Consider the following 27,188-nt stretch of genomic DNA (forward strand, 5'->3'; position numbering starts at 1 on the left):
GTACGTGGGATGTGTTTAACAGTGTTGAACTGAATTATGCCATTTTGACCCTATTTAAGGATTTATGGTACTTTAGAAGCTCTATGGTTCATCCACAAAATTAACAGAGTTTGACTGTATTATTGCAAGTAATTGTAGTAATAGTCTTAGTGGTAAAGAGCTCTAGCAAACCTTTTTACACTTTACAGCAATCTCTCTACAGCATGCCTAGATAATAATCATAAGAAATGCTAACATTCTGAGCTGTTGTGACACCTTACTTTACATCCATGAACATCCATAAGGATGTTTGAGGGAGGTGCTGAGACACAGAGTCCTAACAGAACTTATCCATGATCTCTGAGCTAGTAAGTGACAGACAGAGCCAGGAATAGCATCCAGACTTTCCAGTGGCAGATTTCCTGTGCTTATCTATTACACTTGACAGTCTTTCAGCATCTGTTGTTACACAGTCTCTACTTAAGCAATTCTGAAGAAAGAACGCTCATTTTCTCTCTAGCCCACCTACAGTATTTTGGACATCTCCAGCTCAAGAAGTCCTTCCTCATATTGAATCTATATAAAGGATACTTAGACCTCTTTGTCCTGGCTCAATCCCTTGGAGTAGCACAGAATAAGTCAAATGCCTCTATCCATGACACACATTCAAGCAATGAAAAAGGCAATCACATTTCCTCCAAACCGCCTTTTTAAAAAAAAACGTTATTTCCTTTTGCTTCCTTGAATCCCTAGGCTTGCTACATTCTGATTGGTCTCCCCTGACTACAGGTGTGTGTCAACAACCATTTTAAGTTGTAGCATCAAAACTGAAGAACAATATTTCAGATATGTGCTAACCATTAGAAGTTGTCCTGGGCCTCCACCCTCCTTTATCCGGAATGGTAGACCAGAGAACCTGAGCATTTTGATTGAATGTTACTTCTTCGGACTTTTTTAAAAGCAGACCAGCAGGTTCAGGACATGTATACTAGAATAAGGATATGGTTACGTATTTTACTAGCTCCTTCGATTAAATCAGATAATGAAGATAAAATGTGTGGCTCAAATTACAGCTCACACACTTCAAGACCTGTGCTTAGCAGCCAGCTAATTCCCTAATCAGTGAACCTAGCTAGCTGCTCATTCTTCCTGGGCTGGTAACTGTCACCTTAGCCCAAGGGACCAGACAAGCTCAGGCCAACTCTATGCATGGCAATAGTCAACTGTATGGAGTAGAGCAAGCAGGCACCAAGTTATACTACCGTCTCATCGGGCTCTTGAAATGAAGACAATTCTCTAGATGATCGAATCATTCTTCTAAAGTTCCTACCTGAATAGGTTTTATTTTAATTTTAATCTACACAGCGGGCTATGTATTTATCTTTAGCAGAATTTGTCTTTTAGATGAGTTGTGAACTATGAATCCTGGCTCGGTTATCCAGAACATTAGCTCTCCCCCTCGGAACAGCATTATCCTCAGATTTCTTAAGGATGCTACCTTTATCATTTTCTTTTTTTTCTCTATTTCTTTTCCTTTTCAAAGATTTTATTCATTTATTTTGAGAGACAGAGAGAGAATGAGAGGGGAGAGGTCAGAGCTAGCAGACTCCCCGCCAAGCAGGGAACCCGATGTGGGACTCGATCCCGGGACTCCAGGATCATGACCTGAGCAGAAGGCAGTTGCTTAACCAACTGAGCCACCCAGGCGCCCCTACCTTTATCATTTTCAAGGCGTGATAGAAAAGGGGGAAACTAGGTCCAGCTGGGTCTCATAGTCCTGGCTATGCCACTAATGCAGCAGCTGGCTCCAGAGAAGTCACTTGAGGTAGGGACAGCACAGTAAGGGAAATGAGAAGGAGTACTAGCATAGGACCAAGAGATTGATAGGTGATCTAATACTCTATTAGGCCACTAGAGTCGACCACCCCAGCTTAAATATTCTCTGTCTTAGGCATCTGTAAAAAAATCAGATTTCAAAATTTAGTAACCCAAAAAGAACATATGAGTCTCATCCAGGTGTCCTTAGTGAATGGTTCATTATGTTCCTAAATAATACTAATAATGGCCCCAGGTATTAAATGTTCACCATGGTCCAGGCAGCTGCATGTGAGCTACTTCTTTCAATCCTCCCAACAAGCCTCTAAGGCAGATATTATTATTGTGGCTATTTTACAGAAGAGGAAACTAAGCTACTTGATCCCAGACAGAGATGAAAAGAGCAGTCTCTCACCAGGGCCTGTATTCTACGACATTCCATACACTGTTGTTCTATCTTTTAGCACAGAAGGCGATTTCTAGCCTCCATATTTGTTCCCATTAACAACGGCAACCATAGTTTTATTCTGATCTATGCTTGCAGTTTAACATTTCTAGAGCATTCTCTTCAACTCTATGACCCAGTAAGTCTGTTATTACCTTGAGTCTCTGAATATTTCTTGTTTCTCAAGTTGAATACCTTTCATTTTTCTTCAGTGACCTCCAACCTTGTTCATTTGTCAATGCAGTAAGCACGTACCATGTTCTCGGAATTATGGTAAGAGCCTGGGCAGCATTTCTAAGAGGGAAAAGTGTTTGATTTGTTAACAGAGATCTTAATTAGACATTCAGCAGGGAGGACAAGATAGCTAAACAAAATTGTTCTCAATGAATTATTAAGTTGTATACTGGGCTCCTACTTAAAAGAGCCTTCCCCACAAACACATACTTAGTTGTATGTTTAAAGTCACTCTTACTGTATAAAGAAATAAAATGGATAGGAAAACCCTATATTTCCTGTGAGGAAACTATTTTGTAATTGCCTTTGAAATATTCTGTTATAATTTAAAGCAAACTACAAAGGTTCACAAAGGGAAGGAGCAAATCAATTAAGTGATTTCTGCAGTACGTTTGCAGATTTGGCGGCATAACTTCATCCAAATCCCCTCAATCATCAAAATAATATATCAAAAAACAAACAAAAAACAGGCTATACAGGAAACCTTGCCCAGCAAACACTTTCAGAAAGAATTGTCTCACCCAGACCACACACCCCTGCCACTACTCATGACTACTTGCATGACACTTCAGGGACTTTGCTGTTGAATCAAATATTCCCTAATCACCAAAACTTCTGTTCTTCAGCCTCAAATGTATGGGGTTATTGGTAGCCAGAGAATCATCCAGAGCTTCAGATGGCTGCCTAACGTTCCCTAGGCTCTTCCGATGTAGCTGCAAGAGAAAGAGCTGCAAGCCAGACTCAGCATGCCAGAGCCCAGCATACCTTCTCCGTACTCTGCCAGCCCCAGAGCAGCCCTGGCTCCCTATGTGGGCTCCTGGACAAATTCCCCAGAAATGCACAACAATTCCTATCCCTGGCCATTTTCCTCAGGAATGCATTAATTTCAAGGTCTGCAAAGATATATGCATAGAGAGAGGAGTAGATCACAAGGTAAGGAAGGAAGTCAGCATCAGCCTCCATTAATAGGTGGGAGCAGAGTGGTGAGCCATCGTTCTCCACGATGAACTGCATAAATCACAATTTGAACTTGCCCTCTTTCTAGGTTGTAGGGGCAGTGCCCCTGCTCCATGTTGAGAGGGTTCCACCAGAGTTTGGGTTTGTTGGGATGTCTTCTAATACTCCCTCTACTGCTGACTGAGCTGGAGGTCCAGATCTGATTCTGAAGAAACCGAAAGGGTTTCTTCTTCTTGAGGTATAAACATAATTCTTTGTCAACACATCACAAGTTTTTCCAATGCACAGGTCCGAATGGTGGTCCATTTCTTTTTTTTTTTTTTTAATTTTATTTATTTATTTGACAGACAGAAATCACAAGTAGGCAGAGAGACAGGCGGAGAGAGGGGGGAAGCAGGCTTCTTGCTGAGCAGAGAGCCCAATGTGGGGCTCGACCCCAGGACCCTGGGATCATGACCCGAGCCAAAGGCAGAGGCTTTAACCCACTAAGCCACCCAGGTGCCCCTGGTGGTCCATTTCTATACCTGTCCAGAAATATGGAGAGGTGAGCTACCCCCTCATTTCATCAGTGAAATTTCCATTCATCATATTTTAGCCAAGATGACTTTCTATATGAAAGAGTATTAAATAATCACAAATGTTTGCATGAGTATTTACTAAGTGCCAGACATGTTACTATCCATTCATTGCTTTGGCCAATCCTCAAAACCGCCCTAAGAGGTAAGTACTATCAGGAGCCTCGTGTTTCCAATAAAAAAACTGAAACTCAGGGATGATAAGAATTCTGTTTAACAGCATGGAGTTGAACTCAACTCAACTCAACTCAGTTCAACTCAAAAAGTTGAAAATAGAGCTACCCTATGACTCAGCAATTGCACTACTGGGTATTTACCCTAAAGATACAAACGTAGTGATCCAAAGGGGTATGTGCACCTGAATGTTTATAGCAGCAATGTCCACAATAGCCAAACTATGGAAAGAACCTAGATGTCCATCAACAGAAGAATGGATAAGGAAGATGTGGTATATATATATACAATGGAATACTATGCAGCCATCAAAAGAAATGAAATCCTGCCATTTGTGATGACATGGATGGAACTAGAGGGTATTATGCTTAGTGAAATAAGTCAATTGGAGAAAGACAACTATCAGATCTCCCTGATTTGAGGAAGTGGAGATGCAACATGGGGGGTTTAGGGGGTAGGAAAAGAATAAATGAAACAAGATGGATCAGGAGGGAGACAAACCATAAGAGACTCTTAATCTCACAAAACAAACTGAGGGTTGCTGTGGGGAGGGGGGTAGGGAGAGGGTGGTGGGGTTATGGACATTGGGGAGGGTATGTGCTATGGTGAGTCCTGTGAAGTGTGTAAACCTGGTGATTCACAGACCTGTACCCCTGGGGCTAATAATACATTATATGTTTATAAAAAATAAAAAATTAAAAAAAAAAGAATTCTGTTTAAGGCCACATAGTTACAAAATGAACAGACCAGAATTTGAACTAGACCTCACTAATGGCAAAGCCATATAACTTGAAGTAAAAATGCCCTCGATTTCCTACTTAATGGAGTAAATGCTTGGGTAATTCAAGCACAAATTGAATAGGCTTTCAAATGATAACTTTTTTTTTAAGATTTTATTTATTTATTTGACAGAGAGAGATCACAAGTAGACAAAGAGGCAGGCGGAGAGGGAGAGAGGGAAGCAGGCTCCCTGAAGAGCAAAGAGCCCGATGCGGGACTCGATCCCAGGACCCTGAGACCATGACCTGAGCCGAAGGCAGTGGCTTAACCCACTGAGCCACCCAGGCACCCCAAATGATAACTTTTAACATATGTTTGACTTATAAATAGCACAGAAAGAAACTGTATTCGATACAAAAAGGATTTCCAGCCTATGTTTTAGGAAATATTTTTTCTTTTGGCTATTTCATAAACCTAACTTCCTCCAATGATAGATTACGTCCTGTTTATTATCTACAAAGAGCACAAATAGTCAGAAAAATGTTTTTGACCCCTACCAAAGGCAAATATGACCTTGTTTCCAAACCAGAAGCTTTGGTCTAGACTTTGAATACTGATTTGGAACCAAGTTTTTAAAAGAATTAGCTCAAAGCAGCAGGTTTGTAGCTCATATGACACAAGATGATCAATGACCACATTAGCTACTAGTCTAAGGCATAAAACATGCATGAGGCATTAGCATGGAAATCTAACACGTTCCCACCCCAGGTGGCACTGGATTTCTAATCTGTTGTCCCATCTAATAGGAATAAACTTAAATAGCTTAGAGCTTCATTTACAAAGTTAATAATTAGAGTGATTTACTCAAAAAGCAGGGGCGGGGGAAGGAGGAAGGGAGACAGCTGGGTGGAAGTTGAACCAGGATAAAGAAAATAAAAGTCATTTTTGAGAAAGCCAAACTTAAGTCTTAATATAATTTTGACTAGAAAGACATCTCCCACTCTGATGGTAGGAAACCGGGGTTAGAAAATAGCCTGACTCTTCCCAGAAGCTGAGTCTTAGTAGAACCAAGCAAATCAATATGGTTATTTGTTACAGAATGCTAGGGAAGTTGTTTAACCTTCCAAACACAAGTTTCTACATCTTTAAAATGGAAATGATAATACCTGATTTGCAAGGAATAAAAAGATAACAACAGCAAAGTGGTGAATGCAGTACTTGACACTTGGGAATTACTCAATTTCTATGGATTCTACCCTTTGGTGGATTCCCTGGAAAGTGCTAAGGTACACATATGGGTCCCCTTTTCCTGACGTTGAGATGCCAGGGTCTGACCCAGTCACAAATTTTGATGGTTTTTTTGTTTTTTTTTCCACCTACATCCTGTGTTGGTTCGATAGTTGGGGGAGTTGTTTAATTTGGTGTTATACAGAATATTGGGCAAATGAGGTTCGACTCATTAGAAACAAGCAAGTATGTGTCCCATCATTCACCTCTCAGGTGACCCAAGTTGCTCTATGTACCATTTATATGACCTGGCTCCAGGCTCAGCCTTAATTAATCTTTTCAGGACCCAGGGCAAGAGATCAACTGTAAACCCATATACTTCAATATGCAAAACTTATGAAACAGTTAACAAAATTAAATACAATAGTTTCTATCCCCTTACCTAGACAAAAGCACCTTAGTAATAACCTGGAAGGCTAGATTCAAATTTATAACCCTGAGCTCCCTTGGACTTCTATGCTAGAACATGGCAGCCAGCTCTCTGTCCTTCCCTTCCCACCAGGCTCTGTCCTACCATACGATGGCATTTGCATATGTAAGCCTGTGGATGCTCCAATTCTCACGTCCCTCTACAGTGGGAAGTGTGGACATTATTATTAACCTTCTTAATGTCACTTTATGCATTAAATAAGTCTGGATAATCAGCAGGTTCCACCTTCTAAACAATTAGCTAGACTGGGAAATAATCAAGAGACAGGAAAAGCTAATTAACATTTGATTTCCTTCACAGAAAACTATGCAGAGTTTCTTTATATCTATAATGTACCTTAGGGATTCCTCCGGCCTCCCCCACAGAAAGAATTGTTCTAAGAGGTTTCCAGGCCCATCCGTATTAAATAAAAGTATGGTCTGCCTCACCTACTAGTCCTTGGCACCCCTAGCACCACTGAAAGATTTCCTGGGCCATGAAGAGAATTTTTGCCAGTTGTCCTTAGGTCATCATGCTCACTTCTTGAGGGTTGTCAATAAAGGGTACAAGCTACTGCCCACAACTTGTTATCAGCTCCTGTTGCTAACAGCACAGAGACAGTGGTGAAAAGCCTCACATACCAGCCCCAAGCAGACCGAGGCTCTGCAGAAGGACTCGGCCTCCAGGGACATTCAGAGACAAGCAGCAGCACCTTGGGTTATGACCAAGCCCTTCCACGAGTTAGGTCTTACCTAGTTCCCCTCCCCCACCCACCCGCCACCTCTCTCCTACCCCCAAAGATTGTTCCACCTTCAAGGCTCTCAAGCCCCAATGCAATCACCTGGAGAGCTTTAAACATCAGCTCCAGAGAGTCTGGAGTAATTGGTGCAGCTTGGGCAGGCAGAGAGTTTTGAGAGCTCCCCAGGGACCTCTCATGTGCAACCAGGTTTGAGAACCAGCACCCCCCCACACAGCCCCTCCCCACAGCTCACAACAGCCGCCATCCACTTGCTCTCTCCTGAGCACATCCAGCATTCGCACACTCCTAGTCTCCTTCTTTTTGCTTCCAAAGTCCCCCTCCTACCTGGCAAAGTTCTTCTCATCCTGTAAGAGTCAGGTGGATGACTCTTACAGGATGAGAGTCAGGTCTCCCCATTTCGAGACCTCAGAACACCTCATGCCTTCCCTGAACAGAGCTGACAGAGACCTATAATGTACCCATCCCAACAAACACACTGTTGAATGTAAAAGAAAACAATAGTCATGCTGGGTGACAGGTGTCAGCCAGGACTCTCCCAGGCAAACTGGAACATCAGATTGCCCTAAGTATAGCCCCTGTTATATTAACCAGGAATGGCATCCTTGCTTGTCTGTCTCCCATCCTAAGTGTGAAAGCCATCAAGGCAGGGTCTGTGTTTAGTCATCTCTCTACCCGACACAGATTACATGTTGAAGAGATATTTCTATAAGAGGTCCTCTACTTCATAAGAGCTAAATGCACAGACTGGGTAACCAAAGAGCGTGGCCTCAAGTTCCAGCTCTGCCACTTTGTAGCTGTATCACTGGACGATATCTGGTGCTTTAATGGCTTCATCTCTGAAATGGAGATAGTGAAATGTATCTAATAGGGCTGTTGGAAATTTTTGAGGAGTCAATATATGTAAAGCACCTGGAAGAATACCAGAACACAGAAAGCACTGTGTGTGTTTCTTATTATTTGTAATAATAATAATAATAACAACAACAGATGGGCCCACCGAATAAGCTCCATGTGGCTATTTTCCATGGAACTCCAAGTGATGGCACCCAAGTGAATGCTCACCATAATAATGGCCCACGTTTACTGATGAATCTCCATGTTCCAGGCACTGTCACTTGCTCTGCACACATTATCTTAAGGCCCTTTACCACAACCCTATCAGGGAAATATATCATCTATTATACCAGCTTTACTATGAAAGAAACTGAGGCTTAAAAATGGAGATTTCCACAGTCACTGTATTTAATCTTTCTCTACGAAAGCAACTGAAATCTCTCACTGTGAATTTTCTGATTCCTTTGAGAAATAAAAGGGCTTCTTTGAAGTCCCTGTTATTACCCAATGTACCCAATGCTGGAGGAAACGGAGGTTGGAAAGGCAATGGCCATGACATCTGTGTCTTGGAGGGAGCTCTTGTTCACTGCTTTTTGAAGCCTTTAACAATTCATGAACCAGTATTATCAGGAAAATAATATATACAGGGGCACCTGGGTAACTCAGTCATTGAGCATCTGACTCTTGATTTCAGCTCAGGTCATGATCTCAGGGTTGTGGGACTGAGCCCCACATCAAGCTCTGAGCTCAGCCCAGAACATGCTTGTTATTCTCTGCCTCTCCCTCTGTCCCTACCCCTGCTCACGCTCGCACTCGCTCACTCTCATAAATAAATAAATAAATCTTTTTTAGAAAAGAAGATAACATATATAAAGCAGTATTGGGGGGGTACTGAGGACACCCAGAATTATAAAATCCTTCCTTCACAACCAAAGAGCTCAAAAGCTGGTTCAAAACAGAGGGAAAACATTAAATAACACTACAGGTTTCAAAGAGCAGTAATGGTAGGGAGATTTCCAAAGGAACATCTGATTAATTCCCGAGTAAATGGTACCATTTGTACATGCCATAGGAGGTCAGAAAAGAAAGGACTTCTGAAAGAGAAGAGGCTGAGGGGACACGAAGGCTATGTTTATAAACATTCATTCATGCAACAAACATTCACCAACACCTACCGTTCTTACTTTGCTACGCACTGGGACCATGGACATTAGAAAAACAGAGTAGTACACTCAAGAAGTCAAGAGTCTGGAGGGGAAATCAAATGGCATTAGAATAACTACGACAGAGGTAGCTATTCTATATCTGGGATACTGTGGGGCCCAGACAGGGACAGCCACCCAGCTTAGTCTGAGCAAAGCTGGTAGGAGCAAAATGGTACAAGGTTCTCTAGAAAAGAGATTGCCCAAGCTGAGTTTTAAAAAATAAACAGGAGTTACCAAGGGGAAGGGAAGAGGAAGAAGAGACTCAAAGAACTATGAAATGGCCTGGGGAGAGGGAGAGAGTAACATTAAATAAAAAGAAACAGACACTGGGAAATTCAAGCAGAAAACAATAAAAATTCTAGGAGATGGAAGGTGGGAAAACTGAGGTCACATTAGGGAGACAAACAAAAATCCTCTAGAAAGAATTTAGATATAAGACTGGAAAGTAAAATGATCATTTTTTTTTTTGAGTTTGTATTGTTCAAGAGAATACCGATAACAAAGAGACCGCATATTATCGACGAGCTTCTTGAAGAAAGGAGTAAGCATGCTTGACTGTGTACACACACTTGCATCTGTCTGGAACCAAGAAAATACGCAAAATGTCTGCTCTGTGAAAAACACATAAGTACATACACACACACACGCATGCATAAGCTAACACCAAAGCGTGTGCCAGAGCACAATCTAATCCTAGTTCCCAGCCACAAGTGATCTCAAAATTAAATGCTGTCCTTGTTTGTGTTTAGTGAAGTCTTCCTGCTCGTCTCTGCCAGTGAGAGGAGCAAGCCCAAGGAACTCCTGGGGGAATATGAAGGCCATAAAGGGAAGATGAAACAACTCTTCTTTTTTGGCACTGACCGATTCCACTTGCCGGAAAGGAATCTAGACAACATTTATTTGTCTAGTTTCATTAAAAAGTGCACCTAGCCCATAACTAAAGAAGAAAAATCATTCTCCAAAAGACAAATTCATAAGATGTGAGAGGAAATACCATGAAAAAAAAAGTATTATTTATGCCTGTGTATATACTGCACACATATATAAAAGTATAGAATATATACTCCACCCTCCCCAGTGTCCATGAAGTGGTCAGTGAAACAAAGGACCACGAGGCGGTAGAGCAGAGAGATGAAGTGTGCGCACGTGCTCCGAAGTCCCATTGGCTAGTCCACCGTCCCCGTTCCTGAACGCGCCAGCTCTAGCGTCCGTCCCTAGGCTCCTAAGCGACTTCGCCCCTCCAGCTCTCAGTGACTTCATCTATAAAGTCAAAATAATAACAGAACCTATGACATGTAATTCATGTCAACATGCTTAGCATACTGGCTGGTGTGCCATAAGAACTCAGCAGCAGTCTTCGAGCTCTTAAACGTAGGCCAGAAATTATTTCAAAATATAGAAAGAAGGAGACATTTTTTAAAGCGATTAGATGGGCCTGAGCAGGTCAGCTATAAATTCACTATCAGAAACTTCTTTTATAAAGGACCATCTAGTGCTTACAAGAGAGGATTGTTTTTCATATTGTTCTTCATATATCCCTGTCATTTTGACTTGCCTCATCTATATAAATGAGCCTTAAGAAAAAATACCCTTGCATCTGATCACTCCTGGAGTCTACAAAACTATCTCAAAGGAAATGGTTACCACTCTATATTGTTTATTAAATGTAGGATCCCAGCTGACAGACCTGCTGAAAATGAAGACAATGATGTGGTGATAGGCCTCAACAAGAAGTTTAACAATACTAAACAGAGCCCCCAAATTTGCTGTTTATTGCAATTTATTTTTGAAAACCTCGATCTTTCCCCTTGGATTTATCCATCACCCTCTTCCCTCTCTCTCCCATCCTCCTCTCCTCTCTCATTTATACTTCTGGGGAATAATTTTAAGGAGGAACCTTTGCCAAGATTCTGAATTGCTTGTATTGCTTAATACATATACAAGTACGAAAGGATATATCCAAAACCTGAGTATAAAAGCAGCCATTCTAGAGCTTGTAATCATTGAAGCTACACTGTAAATGGTGGAAATTTCAAAAGGGGAAAAAAAAAGCCAAGAGATCAGACACAAGAAATATTTTCAACTACCAGAAACTTTGATCTGAAACCTTTGTGTTTTGCACATTACAAATGCAAAATGTGGATCTTTCAATCAGGAGAGGCACAGGAATCAGGTAATATAGTCAAAGGAAGCCACATTTCCCTGTCTAACTCTTCTTTTCCTGTCCTGGAAAAAAGAATTACTCTTCCATTGTGCAAATCTACCTATTCAGGGGTATATGGTTAAGATGGCAAGGAGCTCAAGACTTCAGGTAAGAGAAATGTAAAAATAAAATAAAATCCCAAAACTTAAGATGAATTATCTCTCTTTTATGCTGTGATTAAGTTTAAAAACAAAACCTTCAATGGTGTTTGTTCTACAGTAGGAATCAGAGGTCTATTCTCTCCCACTATCTTCGCTTTTGTCTTCAAATAAAACCTTGCAGATCTAAGACTCTCTTTTGTGGCTTAGGTTTAATAAACCCTGATATGATTCCTCCAGGGTTGAAGATCCGAGTGCTAAACTGCTTACCAAAGGTTTACAAATTGAAATGGTTCTCGGGGGAATTTATTTCTGCCCATTTAGTTCTGTTACTGCTGTCTCTGAAGTCAGAGATTACTGAGACAAAACTGATTGGGAAAACCAATCCTCTCTAACCTCTACCACCAAAGAGATCAGAAAAGCAGAAATCAGAGAGCTCGGAGCTCTTCCCACTTTTGCATTATTAAAAGACTTACTCTGGTAAGTGAAAGCCTGTTTTTACTCAATACCAGTTTTCAGAAAACAATGCCTCAAAGCATCTTGTCTCTCCTTTCCCCACACAACACTCAAAGCACAACAAATTCTTGATCAAATTCTGGGTTAAAGTGATCCCTGCCACATCATTTATTGACTCGACTGCAAAGTGACTTCTTATACAGCCCGCATGGCATACCATGACACCTACACAGCTTAGCAAGAGAAGTAACAAAAAATAAAGACACTTGTCTAACAAGGACAAGGAAATAAATACATTGAAACTCCGTGCTCTTTTCCAGCGAGCCTCAAGTTTTGCGATGCTTAGAAACTTCGAACACCAGTCCAGCCTTAGATTCCTTTGCTATGACAGTGATGTAGAATTATATATGGTTAGCCTCCGCAAAATTCTTCCCATTATTTCCTAATCACAGGAAACATAAAAGTTTTTATGAGCAACTCCCACTTACTAGTGGGCCATGGTCTAAAAAGTCCCCTATCAACTGATTAAAGTTCAGAAGACATTTCCTTTGGAAACGGTAGCTGCTGACTTCTGGAAGGAGTCCACAAATGATCAAATGCAAGAACACTGTGTCTAATGTCCTTAACCGTCCAGTGACTCAACACCTTGACTGACAGGGCCCACGGCTCTGAAGGCAGCCCACTCCCTGTGCAGGACATCACCCTCTGTACATGTGCTACAATCCAATCACAGTCAGCAACAATCTCCCTCCACCTACCACCTGGCAGACGCCCCATCATAGCCGAGAGGGCCATCCCACTCCTTTTACTCTCGCTTCTCCACTATACACATGCCCAGTTCCTTGAATTAATTCTTCTCATGTGGATTCCGGCCCCCATGCCCCTGAATATGCCCCATTTCATTTTTAACATCATTTGTGTAATGTGATGTGCACGGCTGGAGAGAATCAGATGCATGTGGCTAGCACAGTAGGGCACTGATTACCAGGGCCTGGACAGTGTGGTTTTATTTTGTTTTACTGAATACTAAGTCACTGAAAGACCCAAACAGCTGTCAATGGAACTTATGTGGGTTAGAGCAGAGCCTCATTGTTCATGGTGTGTGGCAGAGTGCCTAGCAAGGAAAACTTTTTTTTAAAAAAACCAGAGAGGTGAGAACTAAAAATACCAGCCTCTTCTATATCTAGGAATAAAAAATTCAAATGATTTCTGAATACAAATTTGTTTTCTGGAACGATCATGTAGATGGCATCAGTTACAAAATTGTAAGGTGCCCATCACCCTGGAGAAAATTAGAAAACACTTTTTTTTTCTATAGCGTGGCAAAATCTGTTTCTCCCAGAATCCCCTGGAGTTCCAAGCTCTGATGGGGAGTGGAGAAGGAGCACTGTGAATTAAGAGGTGGGGGTGGGAGGAATGCCTTCTGAGAAACAAAGTACCTAATGGCAGAAAAAAGCAACCAGGCACCAGAAAAAAAATAACCATGGAGCTAGAGAGCAATATGGAAAGAGGGCTAGTTCCTCCTTGGAATCAAAGGAGAGAAAGAGAAATGGAACTTTCCATCAGTTGGGACCTACTGCCCCCTATCCCCACCCCAGGGACATGCTTAGGCCCTAAAGAAACTGTTCAGAAGGCCCAGTCAATTTGTCGTGGAAATCTCTCGGCTGAGAATAATACCAACAGAGTAGGATTACCATCTCTTCAAGAATTAGTAGCATCAGTAACTGGAGCAGAAGATTTAGCCATAGCAACATCGTTTTGAGCATAATCATCAGAAACAATTCCTCATCAAAGGGACTTCTTTTTGTAAGATTTTATTTATTTATTTGTCACAGAGAAAGCACAAGCAGGGGGAACAGCAGGCAGAGGCAGAAGCAGGGAGCCCAATTCAGGACTCGATCCCAGGACCCCAGGATCATCACCTGAGCTGAAGGCAGGCGCTTTAATCGACTGAGCCACCCAGGCATCCCTCCAAGGGGCTTCTTAAGCCTTTACTAACGTAGAGCTAAGAGCTCAGGGTAAAGTCAGGCAAATCTAGGCTTGCAACCTGGCTCTGCTATTTCCCAGCTATGTGACCTTAAACTCTTTTAGCTGTCTTGTTTTCCCATCTGGGTGGTGAAATAATATCATCTATCTGTTAAGACTGCCGCAAAAGTTTGACGAAAACAGTAAGTTCATAGATTTAACATATTCTTTGGAATCTGACAAAAACATATGCTGTTAGCTCTTCTATGTCTTTTATACTTTTTATTGTGAAAGACAGTACATAATGAGAAGATTATACCAAATATAAATGCATAGCTAATTAAATTATTTTTTGAATAGATTATTTTAAAGCAAATATCACCACTCAGATTTTTAATTCATAGTTTTAGAACTTTTCTTTTTCCCTGGGTGGCTTAGTCAGTTAAGCAGCTGCCTCCCACTCAGGTCATGATCCCAGGTTCCTGGGATCAAGTCCCACATTGGGCTCCCTGCTCAGTAGGGAGCCTGCTTCTCCCTCTCCTTCTACCCTTCTTCCCTGCTCTGCTCATATGCTTTCTCTCTCTCTCTCTCAAATAAATAAATAAATATCTTTTTTTTATTTTAAAAAAGAATTTTTCTTTTTAAAATTTCTCCATATCTTTCTATCATTTCCAACTCTGAAAATTCTCAAGCTTGCCTTTTATATTTGGAATACACTAAGCTTAGTTATTGCTAAATATTTGCTAATCCTGCCTTGTCTCACTCATACCAGTTTGTTGCCCAGTGTTCCAGGTCAAGTGTTACCATATGACAGACATTGGTTTTTCTGTTTTGTTTTAATCATTTTAAGCCTCCAGTGATACTATGTTCCTTCAGAAAGGAATCTTTGTTGCTTATACCACATACCTTGAGGCACCAGAAATAGCCTTCCTCTACTAGGAATTTAGTTTTTCTGGGCCTCCCACTAGACTCAAGGCTGGACTGACCTGTTTCCCTGTCATCCTTACTCCTGGAATATGGTGCCCATCAGGGTCCAAACCTAAAGCACAAAGTGGGAGGTTTTTACCACAGCCTCTACTCTTGAAAGACCCTTGAGCCCCACTATTGTCCTCTTAGCCCCACAAGGCTGTCAAAAATACTTAGCATTTTGATCATCTCTTCAATAACCTGCAAATCTTTGCAAACCGCCTGAATGCTGTGCTTATTTCTCTGGATATCAGCCATCACCTGACTCTTGGCCCCACAACCCTTTAAGATATTTCTGGCTCTTTTATACCTTCACAAACGTGTTTCTTTAATGGTGCGCAACTGAGGGGCACCTGGGTGGCTCAGTCGGTTAAACAGCCTACTCCTGATTTCGGCTCAGGTCATGATCTCCGGGTCATGAGACCAAGCCCCGAGTTCGGCTCTGTGCTCATTCCACTTGGGATTCCCTCTTTCCCTATCGTTCTTCCCTTTCATGCTCTCTCTCTCTCACACCAATCAGTAAATCTTTACAAAAAATAGTGTCTAACTGTTCTTGTAATTCTGTTTAGAATGTTGGTTAGGATTACCTAGAGTGACATTACCAGAAGTGAAAGACTTATTAGCATGTATTTATTTACCCACAATAGGTTAACCTAGTTACCAAGTAGAACTACTGCTTTATCTGTGCCTCTCTTAGGATACCTATCAGTTCCATCCTAGGACTGTAATCATTAAAAGTATACATGTATTTCTCTCTGCCTCTATTCGATTTTTAAGCTCTTTGAGGACACAACCATGTATATTTCCTCTATGAATCATCCCCAATTCCTGCACCTTATTCACATTAACCTTACGGGATCTGTTGAGTGGATGAATAAACTTCAAGTCTCTCATTTGCACAAACTTAACACCTCTGATATAGAACCTCTAAATTACCCTGAACTATGTAATGGTCATCTCAGAAGAAGTAAGAAGTAGACTATAATTCCAAGTATCAACTGTGATTTGCATTAACAAGTTTCTCCAAACCTTGGTATGATAAGCAATTGCATACCTGCAGAAACAAATATGAATATTAGGATATAACAAATGAAAGCTTCGATACCCCAGGGTGCAGTTTCAGTATTGATCTGCATATTTCATTCAGTATTAACACATATGACTGAAACTGTGTAGCCACTGCTCTCATTAAAATTCATAAATTCCCTCTGGAATTCATGGCAGCCATCTGGCCAAATACTGGCTTCTTACATTTGAAACGCAATTGCACTGAAGTCACTGAATCTCTCAATCAATTACAAAAGATCTGAGCTCTTAGGGTTTACATTGATTGACCACCATTTTCCTAATGGAGTCATAGCCTCTGTAATTACCTATTTGACAGGAGAGGGGCCCGCTTTCTGAAGGCTATATATCCTCACTATTCATTTACCTAAAATGTTAGTTGGCAGCTCTCATAAGACCATCAACTACCAAGTGTGATTAGAGTTAATGTAAGTGTAACAGAATGATGTTCTCATCTCATCTCTACTTACTGCATATGGTTACCACACATTATTCTCGAACACAGACTGCATTTTTAAAGTAACTTGAATGCACATTTTTATTTTATAATTCATCAGGAGCCAAAATGTATGCATTTGCACACACCTTCGTATGTACAGCCATACTCAGAAAGTGCTGTTTGATTCAAAAAGCTAAAATCTCTTTTTCCAAATATAGAAAAACTTCTAGCCCTCGAGGCATGAAACATATCTGATCATAGGTTTTTAATGGACACAAGAAAAAGCAATTAAGACCCCACACATACACTTCCTTAATATATTGGAAGGAGTGGAAAGAACACTGCTATTAGATTCAGACACAATTTGGACTCCAAATTCAGTTAAACTACTGGTTATCTGCATGATATAGGTTAAATTTTTAAATCTTGCTAAGCCCTGTCTCTTTATTTATATCTTTGAGCTATTAATATTATAACACTTATGATATTTAATCTAATAATTATATATTTTGTTTTATTAATTATATTGTTAGACTAGTTTAGTATAATATTTCTGTAAGATTGAAATAACACAAGCCCCTAGCATAGTACCTTTGCATTAGTCAGATTTCCTTCAGTAAGGAAGCTACAACTATCTCAAAATCTCAATGGTTTACAACAGCAAACATTCGTTTCTCATTCAGAAATCTTCATGTTGTCTGTGGCTCTGCTGAATGGGTTAAGCTCACCTGGCCAGTTAAGTTGCTCTTGGCTCCAGTAAGCAGTTGGGTTTCAGATCCACTCCGTGAGTCTCTGTATGCAGAATTCAGGGTGAAAGAACAATGCCTACCTCAGGCAAGCTCTTCTCGTTGTGGGGAGCGGAAGTGCAAGATGGCCGGAGGAAATTTACTCAGACCTCACATACCGCGGCATCTCTCCTCTTTCCATTGCAATCACAAGCCACTTGGGCAACACCAAAGTCGGTGTGGCAGGAAGTGTATCCCACCCACAGGGGAATCTGTGCCCAGGACAGGAAAGAAAGAAAACTATGAATGAATGCTTACTACCACACAATCCAATTAACAGTAGTAACTGGAATGAGCTATTGCATGCCATTGTGATGCTTCCATCCCTAAAAACATCCTAAGATCTGTTGGAGGACATAACTGAGACGTTATGATAGCAGGTTGACCTGGGACTTGGGCCCAGGCAATTTGAGGTTCCTACTCCCTCCCTGTCCTTGGAATGCACATTCCATTACTCCTTTCCCATAGCTGGAGCCATTTCCAAGGATGCAACCTTGAAAGAGCAATGTGTTGGTGAGATCACTTGAATGGTAGACAATGGTAGATGTGGCTGAACCCAGTTAAGGCCCATATAAACTTCTAAGACTCTGGTAGACAGGTTTGGAGATCTACTAGCCTTGCAGCCACCCAAAAGAAGTCTTGTAAGTCAGTTTCCCTCCTCCTTAAAACCTGCCACCTACCAAACAGAAGTGGCCCACCTCTTCTTGCAGTTCCTCCCAGCCCTCCAAAAATGGGTGCCAGTTTTAGATTTCACCCAGGAAATTCCCCACAGTGTGAACCAACAGGATCTCATAGCAAATTCTAGAAATATTTTTCCAGTTACCTTCAAGAGATAAAGACTTCTGCTAATGAAGCTTTTATTAGATGATCTAAATGACCTATTTTAAGTTACTGTGGTTATTCATTCAACAGGCATGAGTAACTAAAGGAAGAAGTGTTATCACCCTCAATACTTTCACAGGTACTTAAAAAAATGTATACCTATTTTATTTTTATCTTGTACCTATAATAAAATGTACATTAATATATATTTATGAAAACAAGACATATATTACTTGGCTTCAGCTGCTATTTATAAGTAACAACAATCCTGTGAGAGCAGACAAAATAATACTTCCTAAAATACATTTAAGGTCTTCTTCATGAATTTAAGAGTCCAGATTCTTTGTTTACCCATCTGCCATTCCCTTTTCCCCACTGAGTGGCTACAGTTTCTGGTCCCACGCTCTCAGTTGAATTTAACTTCTATCCCCTTCTATTCAGACTTTTACTTCTAGTTATAATACAGTTATTAAACCCTACTAAAAATTACCTTTCCCCATTCTAGTGGTCTCTTTAAGACTACTTTAGTCCTCATATTTTTCCCTAATATTTTAAAATTATTTGCTCTGTCCAGATATCTAAGTTTCTAGATCTTTCTCTCCCTCTGATCTTTTGGGGGCTTTAAACTGCCTTACAAGTGAGAGGTCTATCCTCCTACTTAAATACATCAAGAGCGAGGAATTTGGGGAATCATATTGGAATTCTGCCTACCACATCAGTTAAAAAGACCATTTATAGAATAGGGATATACATTATGTATATTGTATTCTTCATAATGTATTCTTCAACCACAGAGTCATAGATTTATAGTTTTATAATTGTTAAGTACCTCAAAGGTCCACCAAAACAACCCCCAACCAATGCAGGAGCTTCTCTATAGATCAAAAGTCATCCAGTCTCTGCTTCAACATTTATATTAATGATAAGGCTCACTTGTTTATGAACCAAGACATTTAAATTTTAAAGCTCTGTAATTAATATAGAAAACTCTCATAAATCTATATTTCTATAACTCCTCATTTAGTTCTTCCCCATAGAAAAATTTTGAATTGAAAACAAACCTTTCAGACAAAAGTCCTTTGAACTTAAAAGTCAATCACCATTCTTCCTCTTAAGAAGGATAAATGAAGTATTCACTTCTCCATGCTAGTTCTCATCTGGTATCATTTCCACATCTTTTACCATCCTCGTCACCCACCTATAAATTTACCCCCCAGTTGTTAAAAACCTCTTAAAACATGGTTCTTATACTGTGACCAAGTAATATTACATCAGGAATATTAATTCAGAGTATAAAGCGAGTAGCTCAATAAAAGGAGATCTATAACTGTAATATACAATATAAAAGGCTGAATAAATCTCATGATGTTTTAATAGATTCAAAAAAATATTTCCCGTTTGATATACACAGAGGAAATAGAAAAAAAATAATTCATCTTTATATGTTGAAGAACATCTTTTTCTGAAGTAAAGCAAATTCAATAGTAAAATATTATTTACATTATTAAAAATATACTTTTTATTGAACAAAGAATACATACCCCATAATTCACTTTTAAAGTAAATAATTTTAGGGGTGCCTAGGTTACTCAGTTGGTTTAAGCATCTGACACATGATTTTGGCTCAGGTCGTGATCTCAGGATCCTGAGATGGAGCCTCAAGTCAGGCTCTGCCCTGGGGGTGGAGCTTGCTTAAGATTCTCTCTCTCTCACTGCCCCTACCCCCTGCTCATATGCATGCATGGGCTCTCTCTCAAATAAATAAATAATAAAGTGAATAATTTTTAACCAAGGACAAAATAAGTATGTTATTATTGTGTAGTGCTATTTGGAGGATTCTGGGAAATTCAGTAGGGATGAAAACTAGTATTATCACATTAAGCATTAGAAAGTTAAATTATAGTTTAAATTATACTGAGGCACCTGAGTGGCTCAGTTGGTTGAGTGTCTAAATCTTGGTTTCAGCTGAGGCCATGATCTCAGGGTCCTGAGATCGAGCCCTGGGTTGGGCTCCCCTACTCAGCCTAGAGTCTGCTTGGTTTTGCTCTCCTGCCCATCCCTGCAACAAGCACATGTGCACATGCATGAACGTGCACAGGCCTTCTCTCTCAAAATAAATAAATAAAGTCCTTAAAAAAATAATTGTAATATACCTAAAAATTATTTTAAAACTGTTAAAATTTTTGAAATAACAAAAAATAAGTACATGAATGTAAGATGATTACACCAAAAAATTATACTTAGTACACTTGTACAGCCAGAAATCAAACAAAATGAAAAAAATACATGTTTCACTCAGAATAGCAAAAAAAAAAAAAAAAAGAGAGAGAGAGACAGAGAGAGAGAGAAGAAAAGAAATAACTAAAGGGATATGTATAACCCAGCTGAAGAAAAAGGCAAAATAAAGATTAAGATAGAGAGACAGATGGAGGGGGTGGGGAAGGGAGGTGAGGGGAGAAACGTATCTATAAGTATATTCCAGAAAAGGAAGCCTAAATGTTGGAAACATGTCTAGTCTAACTAATTTATAGAGTTAATGGAATCCAATTAAAATCTCATCAGAATTTTTTTCTTTCTGTGTGAAACTTAGCCAAAAGATTCTAGAATTTATTTTGAAAAATAAGCAATTGAAAATACCAAGGAATATGCTAAAATAATTCTGAAATGTGTAAAGGAAAGGAAAGGCATACCATAGCAGACAATAGAACATGTTAAACAGAAATAATAATTAAGACTCCATGTTTCTACTGACCAAATAGATGTATGGTTAGGTGGATCAGAGGGGAGAGATCAGAAATTGGCCCAAACAGATATAAGAATTTTATTACAATTATACTTTAAAAACAATAGAAAATAATTATTTTAAATGTGGAATGGAGACTATTAGTTAGAAATATGAAAGTGAACAAATTGGATCATATCTTTCAATGAAAAGCAAAATCATCTCCATATGGAGTAAAAATTTAAATATAAAAAAATCAAACCATCATAAAATTAGCATCCTATAATGTGCTATGATTTATCAGATCTCAGGAGAGATGATAATTTTCTTCACATTATGACAGAAGAAACTGCAAAAGAAATAGCTGGAGATTTTTTAAAAAAAAAGGTACACGCAAGAAGATGCCTTGGCAACATTAACTGTGGAAATAAATTATTGAAAATAAAATGTGTGTGTGTGAGAATGAGATATTATTAAGTAAACTGTTATATTTCGATGTGTTAGCACTGTGTGCAGGTATTTGTAAATGATGATCATTAAGGGTAGGAGAAATTATAGAGAATGTTTATGATATAACGTTAAACAAAATATGACAAATTGCACAGCTTTTGAAAACCTTGCATACTTATTGGTAAATTCAAGAGGCAATACTTTAAATCATCGGATTAATAAGGTCTTTGGGTCTGTCCTAGGAATTAGACAAATGGTTTACCCTTTCTGCGTCCTAATGTTTCATTAATAAAATAGGGTTACTTCCTGTCCTTCTGAAGATTCCATGAGATAACATAATGAAAGTGATTTGGCTCATCATCATTGATCAACAAATCTGGTATAATTAGGGAAGATTAAGTATTTATCTTTCAAAAATTTCCTTAAAGTTGTAAAACTACTACTTTTACACTACCTCAGAAAATGGTAGGTGATAACCACAACTACCCAAATATCATCAAAGCAAATTAAAACTGGGTGATCATAAACCCCTCACTCTGTACCAGGCATTCAACTCACAATGCTTCAAATTTCCTAGCAATCAACCCAATTAAAAGCAGTTACAAAAATTCACAATGTTGGTACGTTTGAGCAAAGGATTAAAACTTCCCCTACCTGTGTGAGGGTCTGATCTTTGATTCACTGCCTAGTAGTTCCCTTAGAAATTAATAAAGACGCTAAGTGTCACCTGCGTTATTAGACAACAGTGGTTAGGACAAATAACAATGTCCAAGAGAGATCGAATCGAATCTGGGAGAATGATAAATCCCTGGTGTGATGCCAAACTTTGGGTTTCTCTGAACGTGGTGACTCTAGTCTGTCACCTGTGGGGACTCTGGAAGCTAAACATATGGAGATGTCCACAAGAGATCCCGGTCCCTGTCAGGCATGAGGCTTTTAAGCCAAGGCAGCTGTCCAATGTGGATTCCATGGCTTGTAAGTGAGTGGATCATGGCAGCTGTGTGGACTGCTACAAGGACTCTGGCTATGGCTTTGTCCTATACCCTCTGATTAGACTGATGTCGGGAGGAGGGGGAGCCTAGGAGGGTCTGCTGACTCTGAATGCCTCCTTCATCCTAAGTCAATCCCTGGTGGGTGTTGCAGCAAAAAAAAAAAAAAAGAGAGAGAGAGAGAGAGAATCACATCTATTTTTGAATTGAGATACAGTGTTTTCTATAAGTTAAAAAAAGTGTCAAGTGTTAACTTTATAGATAACTACACTTTTGAAGCATCTAAGAAGGAGAAGACAAAAATAATTTACAGAGATGGGACAGCAGGAGCAAAATTAAGAAAACTCTTAGGGGAAATGCTTGTGGAGAATCTCCAGAAGCGGGTTATTGAAAACTTCGATGGGCTTCTGGGACATTCCATCTATCCACCATCTGAATCCCTGAGGGCATCACAGAGGACTAGGAAGCAGGGGCTCATCACAGAGTAAGAGCACTCTGGGAAGCTTTGTGGAGCACAAAGAGCTACTCCTGGTGGCTTTCTTGGAACAGCCTCAGGCAGGCTGTGCTCCTGCTTTATGTACTTTTATACAAAAGGCTAGCATACATGAGTCCAATTTCTCTCAAGAGAAAGCAGGGCTGAGACTCAGTGGGTGGCTAAAGTAAAAAACCAGTGTGTGGTTTCCTTTGGCACATGAATAATTAATACGTAATAATCATGACAATAATTCCTACTCTTGTTACACAGATCCCTCGGCCTCTCAGCTACTAGAGGAGAGAGCATTTGACCTGGGACATTACAGAAGGATGTGGTATCAATAATTTAATTTGCAAGGGACCAGGGACATTCAGGACAAGGTTACCCAGGTAGAAACAGCCTGAAGAGACTCATGGGTGGTATGTGGAGGGTAGTGGGAGACAAGACTAGAACAAAACCTGAGCAAAAGAAGTTAAGCAGTGGAGGGCTAGCAAAAGCTCTCCTAGTGAAGGAATAGCATAGTCAGAACCAGAACTTACTACCTGCTCTGAAAACAATGTGAATGGATGGAGAGGAAAGAAGGGAAATTGAGGCAGCCTGTTTTCCAGTCGGTATAGAAGCTGTTTCATAGGGGCGCCTGGGTGGCTCAGTGGGTTGGGCCGCTGCCTTCGGCTCAGGTCATGATCTCAGGGTCCTGGGATCGAGTCCCGCATCGGGCTCTCTGCTCAGCAGGGAGCCTGCTTCCCTTCCTCTCTCTCTGCCTGCCTCTCTGCCTACTTGTGATCTCTGTCAAATAAATAAATAAAATCTTTAAAAAAAAAAAAAAAAAAAAAAAGAAGCTGTTTCATAGAGCTTGGATGGAGCGTGCTGTATATGTAAAACAGCATTAGGATTATCAGTCAGGTTTCCCCCAATCTTTCCCTTGAATCCAACCGAGACCCATGAGACTTGGAATCGAATTGCTTGAGTTTGAAATCTGTCCTCGGCATTTCCAAGCTGTGTACCCTTAAGCAAATTCTTTAAGCTCCCTGAGCCTTGGTGAGCACATTTAAGTGCCACACGCAGCAGTACACCTACCTCATGAGGTTGGAAGGACATAGTGAGTTAACACAGGGAAAGGCCCAATAGTGTGTCTGACATCTAGTAAGTATTAGTAAGTATTTGATAAATAGGAGCTATTGTTAAAGGAGAGACAGATGCCACGTAAGTTCAGTTTTCATCATTTTGGCCCATCTTCATAGATAATCACCATCTTGGCCTCTATGGGTCATATTAGCCACCTCTTCCATATTTCTGTCTTCCTATGGCTTGTGTCATGTACCCTAGAGATCTCCCCCATTAGTGCCAACTCATTAATCATTTGGACACAATCTTCCCACCAGATATAAGTTCCATTTGTCTGTATTCTATTACTCTATCTTATCCACACATGAAAAAATGACCACAAAATTCTTTGTCAAATGCTCTGCAAATTAAAAATAGAGATTTGATTTGATTTGATTTGATTTGATTTTTAGATATCAGAAAATGAAATCAATTTTTGTGGCATGACTCGTTCTAATGATCCCTCAATGATGTCTGGAGATCACTGCTTTTTCTTTATAAATCTTTCCAAATCTCTTAATACTCTGCGAAATTTAATAAAGTCAGTGAAAATCCACCACTCTATACTTCCACTGTACATATTCCTCAGAGCAGAGCTACATTGATATTCTTTAAAATACTCTTGCTCAGGGGACACCCGGGTGGCTCACTCAGTTGAGTGGCTGCCTTGAGCTTGGGTCATGATCCAGGGGTCCAGGGATCGAGTCCCACATTGGGCTCCTTTCTCAGCGGGAGCCTGCTTCCCTCTGCCTATGCCTGCCTCTCTGCCTACTAGTGATCTCTCTCTCTCTCTCTTTCTCTCTGGCAAATATATAAATAAATCTTAAAAAGATATAATAAAACACTCTTACTCAGAAATCTGTAGTAAGTGTTTCTATAATGAATAGAGAGGCAGCTGTGGAAACATTGAAGGGATTAGATCTAACACATCATTAAAATAGGTGTGCTAAGAGGGTTCATTCCAGCAGGCCTAGAATTGGCCTGAGTTTGGTCAAGACATGAAATGAAGTCTTTAAGAATGTCATTTTGGAGCAAGTCTGGGGGGCAGTCTGTTAGCATTGCTTATTAATGCATTTTAATGAGCACAAGATTGATGGTTTGCACACAGTTTTGGCGGGACTCCCAGAGGATTGTCACACTAGGTCTCCACATATAATAATAACATACCTACTTACCCAGCATGGGTGTAAGAGCCCCACTTGAGACTCCATCCTGGGCTTTCTGGTATGGCCCTGCAGTGGGAGAACAAAAGAGGACTTCTGGCTTCTCTAACCTTTTCCTGTAGAGCAGCCTCTGGCTCCAATGAATATACTTACTGCTGTTCTGATACAATATGCTATTGCTATCATGTGTCCCCTTCCAGCAAGAAACTGTAGATTCAGAAGTATTATCCTTTGGGGTCTTATGAGTTTGCCATTTGCACAACAGGCAAAGTAAACTATGCATGATTTGTTAGTTACAGATTTCTATATAGTGAATAGGCTCCTAAAGTAATTCCATTTCTGTTACTTCTATACATGGGCTAATCAGTTATGACATATACCTATTGAAATCAAGCATCATCCAAGGTAAAATAAGAGACAAAATACTAATCAGCCCTCATCTAGATGGCAGCCCATCACAACGGTGAATTTGGAAGCAAGTGATCTCACTTACAGGACATCTGTCGGGCTCAGTCCGTAGAGAATGTGCTCTTGATCTTAGAGTTCTAAGTTCGAGCTCTACATTGGATGTAGAGCCTGCTTAAAACAAAACAAAAAAAGAAAAAAAGGAAAAGGCAAAGAAAGAATGATCAGAGTCAGTGGTCTAAGAGGAATTCCTTACAGAGAGAGTGGTTCATGGAAAGAGAAGAGGGTTGTAAAGACACAATTCTCCAACATTCATAAAAGGATGGCATATACCAAATTAGGTTCAAGTTCTAGAACCATTATCCATACATTTTATATGGTGAAACTATGTACATTTCTGAGAATTTGTGATACAACCTAGGGAAAAGAGCTGACATATTTCGTTTAACCTCCAAGTAAACGTTCAGTTAGCAATTTCAATTCCAATATTAGGAACTTTTAAAAAATATTTTATTTATTTATTTGAGAGAGACAGAGAGCATGAGCAGGAGAGGAGCAAAGGGAAAGGGAAATGCAGACTCCCCACTGAGCAGGGAGCCCAATGTGAGGCTCAATCTTAGGACCTGGGGATCATGACCTGAGCTGAAGGCAAAGCCATTCAGATACCCCAATATTAGGAATTATGAACCTTCTTTTCTTTTCAAAGATTTTATTTATTTATTATTCATTTTAGAAAGTGTGTGTGAATTGGAGGAGGGCAGAGGGAAAAGCAAAGAATGTCAAGCAGACTCTGCACTGAGCTGGGGAGCCTGATGTAGGGCTCCATCTCACGACCCCAAGACCACAACCCGAGCTGAAATCAAGAGCCAAGAACTTAACTGACTTAGCCACCCAGGCACCCCATGAACCTTACTTTACTTTCTTCATGGCACTTACTACTACTTCGAAATTATCTCAATTACAGGCTTTACTAATTTACTGTGTTTTCCCACTAAAATGGAAGCTCTTTGACAACAGAGAATGTTCATATCATGCTGATGTATCTCTGGGGCCGAGAATAAAGTTTAACACATCATAGATGATTTTTAAAAAGTGAAAATAAAACCACTTCATTTATTAAGGGCTCATTATACTCTAGACATTGTTATACGTATTTTGCACATCATACATGTGTGTGTGGGTGTGTGTATACCATTAAGTATGTGCTACACCCACATTAAGTAGCTACCACCTCAAACCTCTTTTCGCAGATGAGGAAAACAAGGCACAGAAGGTTTAAGTAAATTGCTCAAGGTCACACAGCTAATAAAAGGCCAAGTCATGAGCTCAGGTAGTCTGGTTCCAGAACCCACACTCTTAGAAACTTCCACAAAGAGAACAGCTAAATATCCAGATCATCTTTTAAAATCACTTCTTAATCCTTGTTTAAAAAGTTCAGTGTTTCATTTTCTTAAGTTATTAGAAATTCAAGTATCAAAACCGAACTTCTACCAAGGTAAGCAATCTCCTTTCCAAAAGAAAGCAGATCAAGAATCCTTCATAACTTCGGATGCTTCAAGTAACGCCAATGTCACCTCTGAGAGGAATTTATTTGCGTCATACAAACAGAAGCAGGTGGCCTGGTGCAGGTGTTGTCATGTTTGTGGAGCTATAATGAGGATGGGAAAGTTTACTGGGAAAGAGAATA

Source organism: Lutra lutra, chromosome 13 (genome assembly GCF_902655055.1).
Source record: "Lutra lutra chromosome 13, mLutLut1.2, whole genome shotgun sequence".
Classification (NCBI taxonomy): Eukaryota; Metazoa; Chordata; class Mammalia; order Carnivora; family Mustelidae; genus Lutra; species Lutra lutra.